We start from the raw sequence: 23431 nt of genomic DNA on the forward strand, positions 1-23431 counted from the left end.
CTATTATTTTAGGTCAGAAACATTTCATAGTACTATATTATGTCTAACTAAGTGAAAAAAATCATATTGGAGTACGTGGGGCAATTGATTATATGAGTTTGTTAGAAAAACCACTTTCCTTTGCTCCTAGCGCCTTCTGAAGCGCTGTATAGCGTTTTGAGCGTATAAAGAGCACAAGTGTGTATGTGGACACAGGATAAATGGGAACTAGTTTTCTTATTGAACTTTTGATGAAAAGTGACTTTCTAGACAAAAAATGTCACTTTTTTCAACTTATCACACTTTATCATCAACTTTTACATTTTAATGTAAACAATCATATTTCCTATTATTTTAGGTCAGAAACATTTCATAGTACTATATTATGTCTAACTAAGTGAAAAAAATCATATTGGAGTACGTGGGGCAATTGATTATATGAGTTTGTTAGAAAAACCACTTTCCTTTGCTCCTAGCGCCTTCTGAAGCGCTGTATAGCGTTTTGAGCGTATAAAGAGCACAAGTGTGTATGTGGACACAGGATAAATGGGAACTAGTTTTCTTATTGAACTTTTGATGAAAAGTGACTTTCTAGACAAAAAATGTCACTTTTTTCAACTTATCACACTTTATCATCAACTTTTACATTTTAATGTAAACAATCATATTTCGTATTATTTTAGGTCAGAAACATTTCATAGTACTATATTATGTCTAACTAAGTGAAAAAAATCATATTGGAGTACGTGGGGCAATTGATTATATGAGTTTGTTAGAAAAACCACTTTCCTTTGCTCCTAGCGCCTTCTGAAGCGCTGTATAGCGTTTTGAGCGTATAAAGAGCACAAGTGTGTATGTGGACACAGGATAAATGGGAACTAGTTTTCTTATTGAACTTTTGATGAAAAGTGACTTTCTAGACAAAAAATGTCACTTTTTTCAACTTATCACACTTTATCATCAACTTTTACATTTTAATGTAAACAATCATATTTCCTATTATTTTAGGTCAGAAACATTTCATAGTACTATATTATGTCTAACTAAGTGAAAAAAATCATATTGGAGTACGTGGGGCAATTGATTATATGAGTTTGTTAGAAAAACCACTTTCCTTTGCTCCTAGCGCCTTCTGAAGCGCTGTATAGCGTTTTGAGCGTATAAAGAGCACAAGTGTGTATGTGGACACAGGATAAATGGGAACTAGTTTTCTTATTGAACTTTTGATGAAAAGTGACTTTCTAGACAAAAAATGTCACTTTTTTCAACTTATCACACTTTATCATCAACTTTTACATTTTAATGTAAACAATCATATTTCCTATTATTTTAGGTCAGAAACATTTCATAGTACTATATTATGTCTAACTAAGTGAAAAAAATCATATTGGAGTACGTGGGGCAATTGATTATATGAGTTTGTTAGAAAAACCACTTTCCTTTGCTCCTAGCGCCTTCTGAAGCGCTGTATAGCGTTTTGAGCGTATAAAGAGCACAAGTGTGTATGTGGACACAGGATAAATGGGAACTAGTTTTCTTATTGAACTTTTGATGAAAAGTGACTTTCTAGACAAAAAATGTCACTTTTTTCAACTTATCACACTTTATCATCAACTTTTACATTTTAATGTAAACAATCATATTTCCTATTATTTTAGGTCAGAAACATTTCATAGTACTATATTATGTCTAACTAAGTGAAAAAAATCATATTGGAGTACGTGGGGCAATTGATTATATGAGTTTGTTAGAAAAACCACTTTCCTTTGCTCCTAGCGCCTTCTGAAGCGCTGTATAGCGTTTTGAGCGTATAAAGAGCACAAGTGTGTATGTGGACACAGGATAAATGGGAACTAGTTTTCTTATTGAACTTTTGATGAAAAGTGACTTTCTAGACAAAAAATGTCACTTTTTTCAACTTATCACACTTTATCATCAACTTTTACATTTTAATGTAAACAATCATATTTCGTATTATTTTAGGTCAGAAACATTTCATAGTACTATATTATGTCTAACTAAGTGAAAAAAATCATATTGGAGTACGTGGGGCAATTGATTATATGAGTTTGTTAGAAAAACCACTTTCCTTTGCTCCTAGCGCCTTCTGAAGCGCTGTATAGCGTTTTGAGCGTATAAAGAGCACAAGTGTGTATGTGGACACAGGATAAATGGGAACTAGTTTTCTTATTGAACTTTTGATGAAAAGTGACTTTCTAGACAAAAAATGTCACTTTTTTCAACTTATCACACTTTATCATCAACTTTTACATTTTAATGTAAACAATCATATTTCGTATTATTTTAGGTCAGAAACATTTCATAGTACCATATTATGTCTAAATATGTGAAAAATATCATATTGGAGTACGTCAGGTAGTTGATTATATTAGTTTGTTTGAAAAACCACTTTCCTTTGTTCCTAGCAGCTAGAATATCGCTGCATTGTGTTTTCAGCGTCTGAAGCGCACCAGTGTGTATGGACACACAGGATAAATGTGAACAAGTTTTGTTAGGGAACATTTGAATGAAATGTGACTTTCATTCAAATGAAAGTCACGTATTATCATCATCATATTATGACTCAATATGAGATGTTTGACTTGTTTATGACTTAATATGATATTATGATCTGTTTGTTACGTCAGGAGACATAGTGTGTGTGTGTGTGTGTGTGTGCGTGTGTGTGTGCGCGCGCGCGCGCTCTCTCTCTCTCCCTCCCCCTGTTTCACTCTCACAGGTCGCTCCACCCTAATTCAACGTTCTGACGTACTTCACCGGGATTGGAGAGGAGAAGATTGGGCGTCGTTTAAAAAGGCGGAAGACCGATGTGTTGGGAGGAATGCAGATGTGGTGTTTATCTGTGATTGTGTGCATACTATTGAGTAGCAAATATTTTTCCCGGTGTTTGAGTGAGATCGCTGCTTGTCGTATTATGTGTGAGTGAAAGAACTGGAGTGGTAGAATCTTGTGTTGTCCCATTCCCCCGTTTTGTTTTGTGTTGTGGCTGAGTGTTCACCTCTATTGTAAATATCTTCCATTGTAAATATTTATTTTCTACTAATTACGAAAGCATTAGGGGTTGGGTACCATTTATTTTTGGGTGTATCTTTTGTTCTCTGTTTTTGCCTCAGTTAGGGAGTCAGGTAAGACTCACTTTCCTTTTGAAAATACCTTTTTTTTTGTTAGGTAATTTAAATTGATACGGGACAAGATAGTGACTGTTCTGTTTATTATTTTGGCCTTGCCCAGCCCTGAATTGATTTGCTTTCTTCGTGATTGTTTTGGATTGTTTCTTTTTTCTTTTCTTGTAGTCATTAAATTTGTAAGATTTCAAAGATTTTGAAAGACATGTTACCTCATTATTATTATTATTATTATTATTATTGTTTATATTTTCTTTTGTTACACCTCGACCCTAGACCGGGGTTGTGACATAAATTGTGGGCTCATCCAGTCATGTTGTCCCACAAGTAAATTGGGGGCTCATCGACCCATCATAAATTGGGAGCTCATCTGGTCCTGTAAAGTCATCTGTGAAACCCTAGTTGTGCCTGTACGTAGGGTAAGGCATTTCACTACTCTTTGCTTGGCTATTTTCCTTGTGGTGTGGGTAAAAAGGGAAGGATTGTACGATAAATATGGAGTTTGATTTACTCTCCTTTACACTATCTCCAAGCACGGACCAGTTTGAACGTTGTTGCAAAGATGACTTATTTAAAATAGCAGACTTTTTTCAAATTAAGGTACCGTGGAATGTAACTAAGAAAGTGGTTAATAATCTGCTACAGCAGGAACTTCTTCGACAACATATTTTGCCTGAGCTGTCTGTCATGATTAATATGGAAGAGGGAGCTGTTGCGCAGATTAGATCTGATGAAAAGCCTCCTCCCCCTCGTCAAATGTCACCTGGAATTCCTAGATTTCTGCTATTTGCGCCACCCAGTAGTCCGTTGATGGTACCACAGTGTGACCCACTATTGGCATTGAGAATGAAAGATTTGGAATTGGAAGTTAAATGGGAGGAAAGTGAGGCACAAAGACTTCGGTTGAGGGAATTGGAGCAGGAATGGTTTCGAAAAACTCATAGTCGGCCTCACCGGGCTGAGGGCTTATCAGATAGTTCCCCAGCATCTCCTTCATTCGCTCAATTACCTGCAGGTCCCGTGACTGTCTCTTCCAGTCCCGTTGTTACGTAGGCAGTAAACTTGCCAGTATTTGATGTCAGTAAACACCATTAAGTTGGTACCTGTATTAGAGAAGCAGAGGTAGATAGCTATTTTACAGCTTTTGATCGTGTGGCAGCTACATTGCAGTGGCTGAAAGAGATGTGGGCTCCATCTGTTGCAGTGTAAGTTAGTTGGCAAAGCACAGGAAGTTTGTTCTGCATTGCCAGTGGAGCAGAGCCTGATTCATGATGTGGTGAAGCAGGCTGTTCTCCGTGCTTATGAGTTAGTGCCTGAAGCATATAGACAGAAATTCAGGGTCCACAGGAAATCAGACAAACAAACTTTTGTGGAATTTGCCAGAGAAAAACAAACTCTCTTTGATAAATGGTGTGTTGCTAATACGACAACAACTCTTGAAGCTTTGAAAGAGCTTGTGTTATTAGATTTTAAGAACTGTCTTCCAGAAAATCTAGTCATTCTTTTAAATGAGCAAAAAGTAATGTCTCTTTCTGCAGCCGTTGTACTAGCAGACGAATTTATATTAACTCATAGGACTGTTTTTTTTTATCCAGTGATGAGAAGTGATAAGTCTATTGTCCATGGGGTTGACAGGCAGGGAAAAGGATGGACTGCTGTTGTCAAGTCCAGACAGGGAAATGACTACGGGAGTCCTAGAGCTGCTCAAAACCGCTCAGTAAATGGCAGAGTTTGTTTTTACTGTCTTCAAGCAGGTCACTTTATTGCTGATTGTGAAGTCTGGAAGAAGAAAAACAGTTCAGTTAAGCCTAAAAGTGTGGGTTTTGTGCAAACTGTTGGAAATAAATTGATACTTTCCTCTGAGAACTCGGTGTATAAACCATTTATGCTATAGGGGTGGGTATCAAGCAGTAGTGATGGGGGAATATTCGCCAGTAACAGTATTACGAGACACAGGAGCTGCCCAGTCTCTCATGCTCTGTAATGTACTACACTTTCCTTCTGACTCATACACAGGCTCTGACGTACTTTTGTGAGGGATAGGGGTAGGGTCTATAAAAGTACCTCTACACAAAATTTACCTCAAAACACACCTGATAACAGGAGATGTTACGGTTGGGCTTTGTTCTCAACTTCCTGTGGAAGGGGTTGAAGTTATATTGGGAAATGACTTAGCTGGTGGTAAAGTTTTTCCCCAACCAATTGTTGTAAGCAACCCTATTACTGACGAGAAAACTGATGTGTCTATTCAATTTCCCTCAGTATTTTCTACCTGTGTGGTCACTCGAAAATTTCATGATGTTGTGGATCTTGCTGATACTTTCCTACAGTCTTCTGATTCTGAAGGTATAGCTGGAAAATTGTGTGTGGAAACAAATGCTTCTCCGTGTCAAGTTATAATACCGGAGATGGATAATGTTCAGTTAAAAATTGAGCGTTCACTGTTATGTGCTGCACAGAAAGCTGATCCTTCATTGAGTAGGTATATTGCTGCAACTACAAACAATACAAACAACCTTAATGATAAAGTCACTTACTTTTGGGAGAACAATGTTTTGATGTGTAAGTGGGAGAATGGCAATAGTGTGTGCCAAATTGTTGTTCCCACAAGTTACCACCCCCTCATACTAAGTCTTGCTCATGATCATGTTCTTTCTGGCCATTTGGGGATCAGGAAAACTTGTGATAGAGTTTTGAGGTATTTCTTCTGGCCTGGTCTAAAGTCAGCTGTTGCTACCTATTGTCGGTCATGCCATTTCTGCTAACTGACTGACTGGTAAGCCAAACCAAACCATACCTCCCGCTCCATTACATCCCATCCCGGTCATGAGTGAACTGTTTGAACGCATCATCATTGATTGCGTTGGACCATTGCCAAAGTCTAAGTCGGGTCACCAATATATACTTACCATAATGTGTGCTGCTACAAGATACCCAGAGGCTATACCGATGAGAAGCATTAAAGCTAAAGGTGTAGTAAAAGAGCTGATAAAATTCTGTTCTACTTTTGGGTTGCCAAGAATTATCCAAACGGATCAGGGTTCCAATTTCACATCCACACTTTTCTCGCAAGTTCTGCATAAGTTAGCAATTAAGCACCAATTATCAAGCGCTTATCATCCTGAGTCACAAGGCGCGCTAGAATGTTTCCACCAAACACTCAAATCGATGCTACGTGTATTCTGTGTGGAAACGGGCAAAGACTGGGAAGATGGTTTGGCGATGTTAATGTTTGCTGCTCACGAGACAGTACAGGAATCACTAGGGTTTAGTCCGGCTGAATTAGTTTTTGGTCACACAGTACGGGTGAGCAAGTGAACACTTGCATAAAGTGTGTGGAATGGCAAAGACGAATTTGATAGGAAAACAAAAGCAAATGAAGCAACGATTTGACAAACGTAGTGTTACTCAGAATATCCAAGTAGGAGACACAGTTTTGGTGCTGCTTCCCATTCCTGAGTCAGCATTTCAGGCAAGGTTTTCTGGAACCTACATCATAGAACAGAAGTTGAGTAGTACAGACTATGTTCTTAGTACCCCAGGCCGTAGAAAGAAAACCTGTGTATGTCACATCAATATGCTCAAGAAGTATGTGAAGAGAACGGATGCTAAAGCAGTGTCTCTGCCTGTTGCCATTGTAGTGCAACAGCCCGCTGCTGTGGACAGTGAGGATAGCGAGTGGGTTGGCAGTCATAGTGAGACTGGACTACCCAAGCTCTCCAACTCAGAAATATTACAAAATATTAGCAAACAGTTTAATTATCTTTGTCATTCTCATCGAAGAGATATTGTGTGGTTGATAAAACGTTTTCTTTCTCTCTTCTCAGATAATCCCACTCAGACTAATGTTCTCTGTCATGACATTGATGTTTTGAAGTCACCCCCATCAAACAGCATCCTCTTAACCCTGCTAAGAGGGAGGAAATGAGGAAAGAGGTAAATTACCTGTTGAAAAATGGTCTTGCCTTGCCCAGCTCAAGTCCGTGGAGCTCGCCTTGTATTCTTGTGCCAAAGTCAGATGGTTCCCTCAGATTTTGTACAGACTACAGGAAGTTGAATAATGTCACTAAACCTGATTCTCTCCCCTTACCTAGGATGGAGGATTGTATAGACAGAGTAGGTGCTTCATCTTACGTGACAAAATTAGACTTGTTGAAGGGTTATTGGCAGATACCTTTAACTGCTCATGCCTCAGATGTTTCTGCTTTTGTTACGCCGAATAACTTCCTTCAGTATACGGTTATGGCTTTTGGGATGCGAAATGCTCCAGCTACTTTCCAGCGGCTAATGCAGAGGGTTTTGTCCGGGGTAGTGAAGTGTACTTGGATGATGTAGTGATTTATTCATGGAGTGATCACATAAATACCCTGCGTGAAGTGTTTGTCCGGTTAGCAAGAGCCAATTTAACTGTGAATTTGGCCAAGTGTGAATTTGGGAAGGCAGTAGTCACATACATTGGTAAACAACTGGGCCAAGGCCAGGTGAGCCCTGTCAGTGCCAAAGTGGAAGCAATTGTGAACCTTCCTGCTCCCAAAACCAAAAGGGAATTACACCGATTCTTGGGGATGGTGGGATACTATAGAGCCTTTTGCAAGAATTTTTCTTTGGTGGTGTGTCCTCTGACTTGTTAAGTGCATCTAGAGAATTCACTTGGAGTGCTGAGTGTGATCTAGCTTTCAAGTCGGCTAAAGATCTCCTTTGTAGTGCACCTGTTCTCTCTGCACCTGATTTTACCTGCCCATTCAAACTGGAGGTGGATGCCAGTGCAATAGGGGCCGGTGCAGTATTGCTGCAAGAAAAGGAGCCTGGGATCGACCGCCCAGTGTGTTACTTTTCTAAAAAGTTCTTAAAAGCTCAGCAAAATTACAGTACTATAGAAAAGGAAGCTTTAGCATTACTACTTGCTTTACAGCACTTCGAGGTGTATGTAGATGGTAGTACCTTACCTATAATTGTATATACTGACCATAACCCGCTTCTCTTCCTACTGCATATGTTGAATTCTAATCAAAGGTTGATGCGATGGTCTCTTTTAGTCCAAGGATTCAACTTGGACATACGCCACAAGAAGGGTACAGAAAACATCTTAGCGGATGCCCTCTCACGAGCTTATGCTTAGTTGATGGTTGATTTGACTTTTAAGGGTGGGGGTGTTACATCAGGAGACATAGTGTGTGTGTGTGTGTGTGTGTGTGTGTGTGTGTGCGCGCACACGCGTGCACTCTCTCTCTCTCTCTCTCTCTCTCTCCCTCCCTCCCTCCCCCTGTTTCGCTCTCACAGGTCGCTCCGCTCTAATTCAACGTGCTGACGTGCTGCACCGGGATTGGAGAGGAGAAGATTGGGCGTCATTTAAACAGGCGGAAGAACAATATGTCGGGAGGAATGCAGATGTGGTGTTTATCTGTGGTTGTGTGCATACTATTGAGTAGCGAATATTATTCCCGGTGTTTGAGTGAAATCGCTTGCTTGTTGTATTGTGTATGAGTGAAAGAAGTGAGTAGAAGGATCTTGTGTTGTCCCATTCCCCTGTTTTGTGTTGTGGCTGAAAGTACGCCTCTATTGTAATCTTTCATTGTAAATATTTCTTCTCTAATTATCACGAAAGCAGTAGGCTTTGGGTGCCGTTTATTTTTGGGCGTATCTTTTGTTCGCTGTTTTTGCCTCAGTTAGGGAGTCAGGTTAGACTCTGTATTTTCTTTTGAAATACCTTTTTTTTTTTTTTGTTAGGTTATTTAAATTGATACGGGACAAGATAGTGACTGTTCTGTTTATTATTTTGGCCTTGCCCAGCCCTGAAGAGATCTGCTTTCTAAGTGATTGTTTGTTTTGGATTGGTTCTTTCTTCCTTTCTTGTAATCATTAAATTTGTAAGATTTCAAAGATTTGAAAGACGTGTGTCAACCTCATTTTTGTTTTTGTTTATACTTGTTACACCACAACCCTAGACCAAGGTCGTAACATAGTTCAGACTTGAAACTGAGATGTGTGTGACGGAAGAGAAGGCGTTCAGTGTCCATCATTCAGAGGAAGTTGAAAGGAGCTGTATTTCCTCTGAGAACTGCTGAGATGAGTGTGTACATCACCTCTGTGTAAACCTCATCACCGTCTGCAGGAGGAAAAGTTTACACACACATTCAGCTTTAACCTTTAGTTTAAAAAAAAACACACCGTAGTGCTTTGAAATAATTAAAAAAAAAAACATTTAAGAGTAAAATAATGTTTTGTTTACACCAGCAGTTGTTTAGTGCCATTTTATTTATTTTATTATGACGAGTGGATTTAATACACGGCTATACATTTATACATGGCTATTAGATGCTTAGATGTGATAAAACCAGGATTTAATTATACGCTGTTCAGCTGAACACAATACATTTCATACTCTCAGTCTTCTGCTTCCTTAAAAAAACAAAAACACCTTCAGTCATGTCATAATTATCAACACAATCAATTTTAGACCCTGTCCAGAGTGTACCCCACCTTGTGCCCAATGCTCCCTGGGATAGGCTCCAGGTTCCCCGTGACCCTGAAAAGGATAAGCGGTATAGAAGATGGGTGGATCAATTTTAGCACACTAAGTTTTTGCTAAAAGATGAAGCTAAAGACTTACTGATACGCACTATTTATTAATGATGGACAGCTGGTACTTTTTTCTATTTATAGTTACATTTAGTGTTGTGGAATGTCTGCAAAACAAGCTAGCAAAAAAACATTAGCAGAAACTTTCTGAATGTTATATTAAGAACTTTTGGTTCCTATAGCATGCAGTCAGTCAGGTTCTGTGGGTGTTTTAAGAAGTTTTTTGCAGTTGTAGGAACATTAACACTAATGCTGCCATAATGTGAGAAGCATTCAAGGAAGATTATAAGGCCAAACTTTACTATACGTCTTTCTGAACATTCTAAACATTCTGAACATTATTAAACATAATGTGTTCTGTTAGCTGGGTAAATCCCTGAATCCTCAAAGTATCACAGAACAACACAGGTTACCTTGGTTTGAAAGAACATTTCAGAACAGTTAGCAATCAACAAAATGTTAAGTTTGCAAATGATGAAAATAAATACAATTCTTTTATATACTTTCACGTTGTCAGTATGGGGTATTGTTTCTAGAATTTTGAGGAAAACAATGAATTTATTCCATTTGGGAATAAGGCTATAACATAACAAAATGTGGAAAAAGTGAAGTGCTGTGAGTACTTTCCGGATGCACTGTAGATACATGCTATTAGATACATGATATTAGATACATGATACATGATTTTAGATACATGATATTATAGATGATAAAAGATATTAGATACATATTAGATACATGATAAATGATATTAGATACATGATGTATGATATTAGTTACATGTTATTAGATACATGATACATAATATTAGATAAATGATATTAGATACACGATACATGAAATAAGATATAGCTACATAATAGTAGATACATGATATTAGATACATGATACATGATATTAGATACATTTTATTAGATACATGATACATGATATTAGATTCATGATATTAGATACATGATACATGATATTAGATACATGGTTTTAGATACATGGTACATGATATTAGATACATGATATTAGATACATGACACATGATATTAGATACATGGTACATGATATTAGATACGTGATATTAGATACATGATACTAGATACATGGTACATGATATTAGATACATGATATTAGATACATGGTACATGATATTAGATACATGATATTAGATACATGATACATGATATTAGATACATGACACATGATATTAGATACATGATACATGATATTAAATACATGATACATGATATAAGATACATGATATTAGATACATGGTACATGACATTAGATACTTGATATTAGATACATGATACATGACATCAGATACTTGATACATGATATTAGGTACATGATACAATGATATGAGATCCATGATATTAGAAACCTGATACATGATATTAGATACATGATATTACTTTAAACTTTTAGCTGCCTTCAGTGCAGCCTTAATTGGTAGCCACGCCTTCCCCTCCCCCTCCCCTGCAAACATTTAGCTACCTTCAGTGCAGCCTTAATTGGTAGACACGCCTTCCCCTCCCCCTTTCCTGCACCTGCAATTGCGCTGCACGTGCATCTTGACCTAAAATGGATGACTTCAGCAGCGGCCTGGAGAGGTTCAGGAGAAGGCTGGAGCAGCTGAGATTTCATCATAATCGATGCGCAAGCCGATTTTCACAAACCTTTACAGTGCAGGTAAGATTTTATGATCCTCCCTTATGGGTATTTTCATAAACATTTAGCTTTTTTTTTCGGGGTCGGGTGCGGGTTGTTTTAGTGATCGCGCTGTGCATATGGACAGAAGCTATTGGTATATGGGAGACTCACAGAACTTTCGAGATAGGCTATAGTAAAGTTTAACAACAAACTGACATCGAGTATAATAAACACAAGTCAGTGGACGGCATTTGTTCCTTTACATCGGCTTCTATGAAAAAATTAACAAGTGACCAAATTATATATTGTCATTTATACCGAACATATATGTATGTAATTTTTTATGAGGTATATCATTATATTTAAGGTTTTGATTGTCATGTGAAAAGATGAATGAGGTACTAAAACATTATTGTATAGTGGTACTGTATAGCGGTACTGTATAGCCTTTTTGTTGCCTGTGACTGGAATTATTTTGTTTAAACTGATAATGATGTAATATAATTTTATAATGATGTAATATAATCTTCTCTTTGGTGTCCAGGAAACGATGGAAGAAAGTTCAACACAGGCATGTGCCTTTACAAAATCTTTTGAGCAGTTGTTAGTAATTATAATAAAATTTTAAGGAGTACATTTTGCAAATGAAACAACATAACATGGTAATAGAAATTAATTCCACATCTGGAATCATTATAATTTAAGGATAAGATAATAACTGATTCTTAGATCCAGTGTGATTGTTTGTAGAAAGTACTTAAACTGAAGTAATGCTGATAGATTAGATACTCATGTCTGTTAGGACAGCTACATGTATGTAGGCTACAGTGGAGAAGTTATATTTTACAAGTAGTGGGGATACAAGTTCTCAGAATGGAAGATGGTTGCAACTGTACAGTTTCATGGCGTCCCTGCACATTAATAGAGTTATAGACTAGGTTCAGTCTCCATGATGAATTAATACTTCAAATAGAAGACTAATTGTATTTTAGGTACAGTTCAGACATACAACCTCGGGTATCTGGACAATTCCATAGGCTCTGTACTTTAGCACATTCAATTTGGCATTAAATAATGGAGATTATATTAAATGTTCTATATGTAAGAACGTGAAGGAATTAAAGTTTTATTAAATGCTTTGAAAGATGTCACCAGGATTCTGTCTGTATCCTTCATTCTTTATTCGTCTCAGTTTATTTTATTGACATTTTACATTGATTTCCTGTGTCATTGAGTTACTGATAGTTATTGAGTTATTTATAGTTACTTTGCTTATATTAGTTTTATTTTATGCTAATCTTATTCTGAATCTATTATTTAAAAAAAAAAAAAGAATAAAAACATTGACTATGTTTACATGGACAGCAGTAATCTAACTATTGACCTTATTCTGAGTAAGACAATATTGTGATTAAGGTGTTTACATGAGTCGTTTTTAGAATACTCCTTTCATGTTCCCGTTTTACATGTTATAGAACATAGAGCGATTAACAGCACACGTCATTATGTCACTGTGCCACGCCGTCCGACGTCCCCTCCAGAATTTCGCATCCTTATACAGTTGGTCTTCATTAGGGTACCGTATACAGTTTGGGGTGTTTTTATTTTTAATTTTTATGAACGCTTCAAGTGCAGTTAATTATTTGTCATGCTATACTATACGTGCTAATAGACGACTGCTTGAAGCCGTGGGCTGCGTCCGAAACCGCGTACTTGCCAACTATATAGTAGCTGAGATACATGTATTTCACCTACTAACAGGAGGCCATTTTAGTGTTAGTCGTGGAGAAATCTTTATTCAGGATGGTCTGTGAAGGGGGTGCGGGTGCGTGTGTGTGTTGCCGTACGACCGTGCGGTGAGGGTTTCAGTCATCTGCGGGGTTGCAGGAGCCATGCTGGGGGTTTCTCAAGTGGCGGGAATCCTGTTCTGCTGTTGGGCAATGCAGGGGTTGCAACCAGGGGTCTTCACTCGCGTCGGAATCGTCTGGAGAAAAACGCATACCAGCGATTAGCAAACATGCGTTTGTTGAACTCGTCTGAAAAACACACAACAGAGACTTGTGCACATGCACTGAGAGCCTCCTCTCCCATTGCGAGCAGAATATCGCCCTTTTATACTCACCCCTCGCCTGCTGGATGGTGGAATTCTTCCGTGTGGCGCACCATTCAGTGTGTGTGTGTCGGTGGCCCCGCCCCGCCGCCACGTGTTCTCTGGCCGTCCAAAACATCGGTGGTGCTGAAGCGGAGCTGTCTCTCTGTCTCTCTCTCTCTCTCTCTCTCTCTCTATATATATATATATAAGCAAGAGAGAGAGATAAAACATTATATTATACTTATATGCGCAGTTTGCTTGGCTAATAGCTACACCCAGAGAAACAAGGGATTTATCCATCCATCCATCCATCTTCTACTGCTTACTCCTTCTTCAGGGTCACGGGGGAACCTGGAGCCTATCCCAGGGAGCATCGGGCACAAGGCGGGGTACACCCTGGACAGGGTACAAGGGATTTATGAACGTTAGAAATGGAAGCTTTAAAATATTTAATGTTGTCCATTATTTATTTATTTATTTATTTATTTATTTATTTATTTATTTATTTTCATGCTGAATGTGGTGGAACTCAGGGCCTGAAGAACATAACGTGCATTTTAATCTCATAATTGTAGTTTTAGACTTTACAATTTAACCAGTTTGTAGCTGCTTAAGCAACTGAAATATTTCTGCACAAGTAATTAAAATGTCATGTCCTTTCACTTAATAAAAGTGGTCAGCTAAGCCCGGTAACTATTGTGTTAATTTGGTAATGTACTGTTATAATATACTTTTAATTGTTAATAATAACATTTCAAATTGCCAAGATGAGTAAACTTCTGTTTGCAACGGAGCAAGGCACGGAGACCTTAAGGGGGAAGAACCTCAGCACACTTGATCCTTCTGTCTGTGGCATGTATGCACTCTGTTTTATCATCAATGAAGTTGTACTGTGTACTCATATCTTTGTTTGAAATTGCTAGTGGATTAGCCACTGGGGTTATTTTTATTCCATTCTATTCCATTCCATTCTATTACGGAATGGAATATTCCATTCTGTTCAGATTCTATTCTATTCTTATTCAGTCTCCCAATCAAGTACTAACCAGGCCCAACTTTGATTTGCTTTGGAGGTCAGATGAGATTGGGCATTGTCAGAGTGGAATGGCCATAAGCAAAAGCTGCCATCAAATGGTGCTTATTTAAATAGTGTAAGCAAACCTTGAATTGGAATGACTGACTGACTGATTGATTGATTGATTGGGTCCCTTTCAAAAAAGTATCCAATCTTTATCCAAAAAGAGGATGTTGAGCAGAGATAATTAAAGAACTTATCCAAATAAAAAGTTTACAGCACCTAGTATTCCCATTCAGTCTCCCAACCAAGTACTAACCAGGCCCAACTTTGCTTTGTTTTCTGCAGGGGTTTCCTCCGGGTACTCCGGTTTCCTCCCCCAGTCCAAAGACATGCATGGTAGGCTGATTGGCGTGTTTAAATTGTCCGTAGTGTATGAATGGGTGTGTGAGTGTGTATGTGATTGTGCCCTGCGATGGACTGGCACCCTGTCCAGGGAGTACCCCGTCTTGTGCCCCATGTTCCCTGGGATAGGCTCCAGGTTCCTCGTAACCCTGAAAAGGAGTAAGCGGTAGAAGATGGATGGATTAAAAGTATTCAAAAATTCCATTAAAAACATATTACAACATAAATATTTTTCACATTAAAATACATCAGAATATACACCTTTTTTTTTTTTTTTTTTTTTTACAATAAATCCTCACTTTATAAACATTTATTATTTACATCCATTGTAATATAGGTTTAAAACACAGTCAGTCCATAAAAAATAAATAACACTTCTATTCCTGTTATGTAAAAATTACCCTTGTTGTCCTGGCACTTTCCATTGTAAATCATTAAAAACCTTATATACGTCTGGCGTAAAAACATTATAATAATCATCCATTTTATCTTCTTGTTTGAAATAAAAAAAACAAACATTCTGCATATCTTTCCACTTTTCTTTTAAACACACGCTCTACATCCATTACAATTTTTTCTCTTTTTGCCACAACTCTTCTCTCCCATATTGCACTTTTCATCAACATCACAAGCAGATTGATCAGTTTTTTGTTTTTACACTTTTTATCCAATCCTAACATCACCACCCTTAGTGGTTAGCATGTTCGCCTCACACCACCAGGGTCGGGGTTCGATTCCTGCGGCTCTGTGTGTGTGGAGTTTGCATGTTCTCCCTGTGCTGCGGGGGTTTCCTCCGGGTACTCCGGTTTCCTCCCCCAGTCCAAAGACATGCATGGTAGGCTGATTGGCATGGCTAAAGTCTCTGTAGTGTATGAATGGGTGTGTGAATGTGTGTGATTGTGTGCCATGCGATGGACTGGCACCCTGTCCAGGGTGTACCCTGCCTCGTGTCCGATGCTCCCTGGGATAGGCTCCAGGGTCCCCCGCGACCCTGAAAAGGAGTAAGCAGTTGAAGATGGATGACCACCTTATTCCATTCCATGTCTTTCTCATTTTGTTCCCCTCTCAGATTTTCAATTATTCTCTTACATTTCGCATTAAAATCTTTCAATTCTTTTGCAGTGTAAAAACAAATATAAAACCCCTTATTCATCACCATTACATACTTTACATGTTTCACTTTGCTCCATTCCTATTTTGTTCAGTATGACATCTGTAAATATCACTTTATGTCTGATAAAATACTCCAGGTTCTCTAATTTTGTTTCTATGATCGTCCCTTTCATATTGTTCCATATACTTTCTTCTTTAAGATCTTTGAATTTCTGTTGCCAGTACTCATTAACAATGGATTTTCTAAAAACTCCATGAAAAGCTTACAGCACCTAGTATTCCCATTCAGCCTCCCAAACAAGTACTAACCTGGCCCAACTTTGCTTTGCTTCTGAGGTCAGATGAGCTCAGCCTTTGTCAGAGTTGTATGACCGTAAGCAATAACTGCTATCAAATGGCGCCTATTTAAATAGTGTAAGCAAACCTTGAATTGATTTGATTGATTGACTGATTGATTGGGTCCCTTTCAAAACTGTATCCAATCTTTATCCCAAATGTTGTGCTGAGATAATTAAAACACATATTCTAATGAAATGCTTACAGCACCTAGTATTCCCATTCAGTCTCCCAATCAAGTACTAACCAGGCCCAACCTTGCTTTGCTTTCAAGATCAGGCTTTTTTAGGGTCGTATGGTCGTAAGCAATAACTGCCATCAAATGGTGCCTATTTAAATAGTGTAAGCAAACTTTGAATTGTTTGGCTGCTTGCTTTCTTGCTCGATTGATTGGGTCTCTTTCAAAACTGTATCCAATCTTTATCCCAAAATTATACCATTCATTCTAATTTCTACAGATAAACAACAAACAATTTGCTAATTTGAAAATGAAAGATACAAAATTATCTGCCAACAGAAGAAAAAAAATCCAAAAATAGGTTTAATACGCTTGTGACTTTGGTCATTAGATTTGGTGTAAGTAATGCAATAAAATGATGGAAGGGTGTCTTTTTTTTTTAATACCAACAGCAGGATTCTCCTAAAAGTACATCATTCTGATATATTATCACATCTAAGAACCTGCATTATATTTATTATCATCATTTGCAAACTTAACATTTTGTTGATTGCTAACTTTTCTGAACTGCACTTCATCACACCACCTCATATCTCAGTATTTTACTGTAAGAACCCTGTCCAACAGTCAGGAACTGTTAATGATCTAATTATCCAATATTTTGTAAAATATTAACAGAGACTTTAATCATGTATCTAATATCATGAATCTAATATCATGTATCATGTATCATGTATCTAATATCATGTATCTACTATTATGTAGCTATATCTTATTTCATGTATCGTGTATCTAATATCATTTATCTAATATTATGTATCATGTATCTAATAACATGTAACTAATATCATACATCATGTATCTAATATCATTTATCATGTATCTAATATGTATCTAATATCTTTTATCATCTATAATATCATGTATCTAAAATCATGTATCATGTATCTAATATCATGTATCTAATAGCATGTATCTACAGTGCATCCGGAAAGTACTCACAGCACTTCACTTTTTCCACATTTTGTTATGTTATAGCCTTATTCCCAAATGGAATAAATTCATTGTTTTCCTCAAAATTCTAGAAACAATACCCCATACTGACAACGTGAAAGTATATAAAAGAACCTGCGTTGTATTTATTTTCATCATTTGCAAACTTAACATTTTGTTGATTGCTAACTGTTCTGAAATGTTCTTTCAAACCAAGGTAACCTGTGTTGTTCTGTGATACTTTGAGGATTCAGGGATTTACCCAGCTAACAGAACACATACGAATGTTTAATAATGTTCAGAATGTTTAGAATGTTCAGAAAGACGTGTAGTAAAGTTTGGCCTTATAATCTTCCTTGAATGCTTCTCACATTATGGCAGCATTAGTGTTAATGTTCCTACAACTGCAAAAAACTTCTTAAAACACCCTCAGAACCTGACTGACTGCATGCTATAGGAACCAAAAGTTCTTAATATAACATTCAGAAAGTTTCTGCTAACGTATTTTTGCTAGCTTGTTTTGCAGACATTCCACAACACTAAATGTAACTATAAATAGAAAAAAGTACCAGCTGTCCATCATTAATAAATAGTGTAATTGCTGGCAAGTTGCTTGGGTCACTTGGGGGTGTGCTGTTATATTTACATTTACATTTATTCACTTAGCAGACGCTTTTATCCAAAGCGACTTACAAATGAGAAAAATACAAGCAAATGAACGTATATGAACGTCAGAGTGTGAACAGTAACTGCACTTCATCACACCACCTCATCTCTCAGTATTTTATTATAAGAGTCCTGTCCAACAGTCAGGAACTGTTAATAATCTAATTATCCAATATTTTGTAAAATATTAACAGAGACTGTTTTAATTTTCACGTTTGATTTTATTCAGGATTGTTTGTCCTGCTGCTGTCAGTCACCGGTGTGTGTCTTTTACTGACTGGACTGATGAAGTCTTTGACTTCATCTTTTATCAAAAACTTAGTGTGCTAACATTGATTGTGTTGATAATTATGACATGACTGAAAGTGTTTTTGCTTTTTTAAGGAAGCAGAAGACTGAGAGTATAAAATGTATTGTGTTCAGCTGAACAGTGTATTATTAAATCCTAGTTTTAATACATGTAAGCATCCAATAGCCGTGTATAAATGTATAGCCGTGTATTAAAGCCACTCGTCATTATAAAATAAATTAAACGGTGTAAACACTATAAACAACTATTGGTGTAAATGAAACTTTCTTTTACACTTAAATGTTTTTTTTTATTTCAAAGCACTACAGTGTTTTTTTTAAACTAAAGGTTAAAAAAAGATTTTGATCTTTGATTAGAAGATCAGAGCTAGAAGCGAATACATCATGAAGTGTAACGTATGCATAATGCATCAGTTCACTATTTATCTATATCCATTCTATTGATATACCCTGGCATTTTCATTGGAGAGTATTTCACACCATTTCACACCTCTGGAACCGACTTTGTTTCAATAACTTCTTTTATTGCCATCCAAGTAAAACAGAGAACTGCATTTAGTGAGGAATAAAACATGAAGAGGAGTGCTGTTATAGGAAAATAATCAACAACAGGGACCAAAGTTTCACTAAAATCTGCTGAGTAGTTTGAAAATGAATGTAACATGAATACTAAATGAATGTTAGGAATATTTATGCAATGTTTTTGTGATTAATTCTGCAGGTTATGTGGACAGACTTCATAGGAAGCATTGTTTCAGTTGTAAATTTGTGTTTGGAGATATACAGAATAATATCGCCACCATTTTAGATAAAGAGTTGAGTTAGTTAGTTTGTTTTAATCCAGTTGGGTCTCCATTATCCCCTAATTGGTTGCTAGGTGACAGTGAGTTTGGAATGAATCGGGAATCTGGAATGTAAACCGCTACAGGGCACAGTGAGATTTCACAGCGATCAATTTTAGCAGTGAAGGACAGATTCAAGTGAAGAAGTACAGATTTCAGCGAGGAAAGATTTATCCTGACTGGAAAAGAGGTACATTTTAAGCAGATACTGAACAGAACTGTGTCTATAAGGAATTTTGATAGTTGAGACAAAAATATTTTTTCCTAACGCGAGCCTGCTGCTATTTCTTAATAAACAATAACGTTAGCGTTATGTTTTTGGCTGTTTTCAGATGATTAATGTCCATCTATTTAAATTCAAAGATAATTAACTCATCCCAGTTGTTATAGAAAGTTAACAAACATTATTCTTGTTAGCTTATTAGCTCCATTACTACTAGTATATACTGAAATAACCGCAGGCGCTTCACAATAAAGATACATTTTAAAAAGAGTGTATTTTTGTGAATAAAATCTTTTCTGTTTGTCGATGTTCTTCATGATAGAGCACTTCTGTGGAGATAAACAGTGCATATTCTCATTTATAGCTACATTTTATGTTTAAAATGGTTAATATGCTGTCTAAAATATGATGCATGCCACCACAACTGTGCTGTGAAAATATAATTTTACAGACTTTTTGCTCTTTTCCTTCGGATCTTTATGCCTCAGTGTGGTTAACGAGCGAGTCGACTCTTCGACTCATTTATGCGTTCGGTGGGAGCTGATCCATGTAGTCGACACACATTACTTTTGCACACAGATACGACAGAGACATAAACATCCAATACTAACTTTCTATGTTATCAAGATAAATGGGCAGGATATTTATCTGTTAATGAATAGAAGTTCTGATGGATTTTATTTTTAAATACTGGCAAGGAGCCGTTCGAGAGCCGAAAAAGTTGGTTCTTATTGTTGAACAGAGCTGATTGTCCTGTTTAGGTCTTAGACATTGAAGTAGCTCAAATAGAAGTTACATTTTTTTGCTTGAATTGAGGCCTACCTTTACCTTTCGTGATCATCTTCTTTTAATTGTTTTCACTGCTTTATCCTCCTTTTCTTCCTCCTCTTTCCAGCACTTTGCTCTTTACTCCTTTGTTCTGCTCTGTCAATGCACTTTCCAAACTTTCGGTCATGTCTTTTTGTCTCCAAATTTCTCCCTCTTGTTGTGTTTGCGCTTTCTTTATTGCATTCATCTGTCTGTTGTCCATTAACTTTGTTTTCTGTTGTTTCACTGACCTGTGTTCCTGTTGTTTCTTCCTCTTGTTCTTTCTCACTGTCTCCTTCATGCTCCTGTCTGTTCACCTGCGCCTCTTCTTCCTCCTCACGCTCCATCCAACATTCACACTTATTTAAAACCTTTCTGCAATCCAGGCACTTAACCACGTTGCAGTCTGCTTTCTCAAATTTAGCCTATTACCCAAAAACACTTAAAATTCAACATAGAAGCCAATACTCACATCTACCTCTGAGCCCAGTTGGAGATGGAAAAAAAGACACCAGCTGTGAGTGAGAAGAAGCAAGGGTCCAGATTTATTGTTCCGTTCCACCACACAAGATCCACACCGATGAGAATTCTCAGAAGTGATCTGATACCCTGAGCTTAAGCTCCAGTATTTATACTGTATTTACACAGTGAATAACCAATATGTTTCAAAAAGTCTATGATATCAATACCAATAGGGTTAAAAAAGAGCTCATCTACAGTACTATTATGTTCTAAAAAAGGGCTATTCAACTTACCATTAGCTAAAAAAACAGGGCTTTTCAACTTACCAATAGAGTCTAAAACAGGGTATTTCAATTTACCATTAGCTTCAAAAGTGGAGAGACAAAACAATTTAGAGTGACCTTGGTCTTACTATTATCTCGCGGGGGGGTGGGGGGGGGGGTGGGGTGGGGGTTGGGGCAGCTTGACTCAGCTACCCTTATAAATGGCTCCTCATGGTTTTCTCTTAAAATTAAGGCCTTCCTTGCGAGACAAGAATCTTCACCATCTGAATTATGAGTAAGTTACATTTTTCTGTATTTCTAGTTTATAATTTATTTTCATATTTGCTCTATATCTCTATTTTATATATAGTTATACTGCTTGAAAAACGGTTTACTGTACTTCCTACTTCATAATATCATTATATTACCCTTCTACTGCCCTACATATCCTACTATTCTGTATTTTATAAAGAGTTTTCTATTATTATAAGATATTACCCTTATAATATCTTAATACTCCTTTTTATTATTCTTATAAAGTTATAATGTTATGTGTGTGTGTGTTATGTCTACATGCCCGCCTTTGACTGTGCGAGAGTGTGTGTGTGTGTTAGCGCTCCTCAGCTCTTATACTTCTTTTTGACTCTTCGACTAATAAACCATAGTGTAGTACTCTTAAAGATCTTTAAAGTGTAAATCCAATTTGTCAATATCCGCCTAATACCGCTTCTGTGTGTCTAGGTGCCCATCGTCAGTCCTTCTTCTCCCCTTTACTGGATCTGGATCTGGATCTGGACACTCATTATCAGCTTGCGCATCTCACTGCTGATATCATGGTGCTACTTAACTTTCTTCGCAGCACCCCCTCTGGAAATGGAAATGTGGGGTTCCCCCCCCCTCTCCGATACAGAATCTGCCCCGTGAACGTGTGTATCGACGCCTCTACACAGCCAAAACCCCCCTCCAGCTTTCAGTCTGAGGAAGATGTCACCTTCTCTGATCTGGGCCCCGACCATTCTTCCCTCTTCTCACCTGTCAGTCCGCCCCACTCTCAGTGGTCCTCTCACTTCACCTTCGCTGACTATCCCATGTCCCCAGGGCACACCCCATTTTCTTCCCCCCACCGCTCTCCTCAAGATTACGCACCCACCAGTCCTGTGAATTATCAATAAAATTACATATTACTCATACTAAGTCTCCCTCATGTTTATTTCATGTCATTTTTATCCACAACAAGTCTCCTGCAAAGTCTCCCCTCTCCTCACATTTGTAGCGCTTAAAGTCAGGGCAATCCTTCACCACATGATCCGGGCTCATGCACGGACGACAGGTTTTCACCTGGTGACTGTGCATCACCTGGAAGTACTGCGGTCCCTCTGCCATTTTCACTATAAGGGAAGGACATCACCTCTCTTGGGAACCTTGTCTTTACAAATCTTGTCCCATCCTCAATGTTTTTGCCCGGATACACTCTCCTTTTTATTTTAGAGATGAGGATTACTCCTCATCCCTCTAGCTTATTTAAAATGTCCTCATCATCCATATAAATGGGCAGTGGCATGAAGGAAACAACATAATCCCTGTTTAAACCTCAGTTTATACCTTTAATTGTCAGTCCATACATTTAAATATTCCATATCCTCGTCTTGTTCAAGTGTCACCTCATAGTCCTTTGACTATTTTGGTCTCACTGCTAAAATCTTCCCCTCTCCAATTCTCTTCATCACCACTACTATCTTCATCACCACTTAATAATGTCCTCTGCTCTCTGGCCTCTTACATATCCTAGATCCACAGTCACCGCTGCTTTTTTGTATAAACTTTCTTGACATTTTCTTTCCTGGTTTCTTTACTTTTCCGTTATCATCTCGTTGTCGTTCCTCCTGCCATTGCCACGACCATTGCTGCGTCCATTGCCGTTAATAAATCCATTTTTAAACAAAAACATGCAAACCATGTTTAAACTCCTCCCAAACAGCCCATGCTGTTGGGAGGATTAAGTCAAAAAAAAAATGGATCCCACGCTGCAGCATCTCCTGGAGATGAATCTCCAGCAGCAGGCCGTGACGCAGCAGACCGTGACGCAGCAGGCCGTGACGCAGCAGCTTGCCCAAAACCTGCAGGTTGCGACCCGGGAACTGGTGGCCCTGAAAGAAACATCCCCCGCAGCCGCCACGCCTCTCCCGGATCCCGGCCTCGAGGTCCAACGCCTGCTTCCCCCACTGACTTGAGGACGACATCGAGGCCTACCTAGAGGCCTTCAAACGGATCGCCCACCGCGAAGACTGGACATCGACGAGTGGCCACACATCCTTGGCCCGCTGCTCTCCGGAGGGCGCACACAGCCTGCTACATCCTCTCTCCAGAGGAAACGGCGGA

The 23431-nt window shown here is 38.0% G+C and overlaps 1 pseudogene; it reads right to left on the reverse strand.

The window, feature by feature from the left end:
- Positions 1-16233: 16233 nt before the first annotated feature.
- Positions 16234-16352, reverse strand: LOC128614309 (uncharacterized; annotated as a pseudogene).
- Between the last annotated feature and the right edge of the window lie 7079 nt (positions 16353-23431).

The sequence above is a fragment of the Ictalurus furcatus genome, chromosome 10, assembly GCF_023375685.1.
Source record: "Ictalurus furcatus strain D&B chromosome 10, Billie_1.0, whole genome shotgun sequence".
In the NCBI taxonomy this organism is placed as follows: Eukaryota; Metazoa; Chordata; class Actinopteri; order Siluriformes; family Ictaluridae; genus Ictalurus; species Ictalurus furcatus.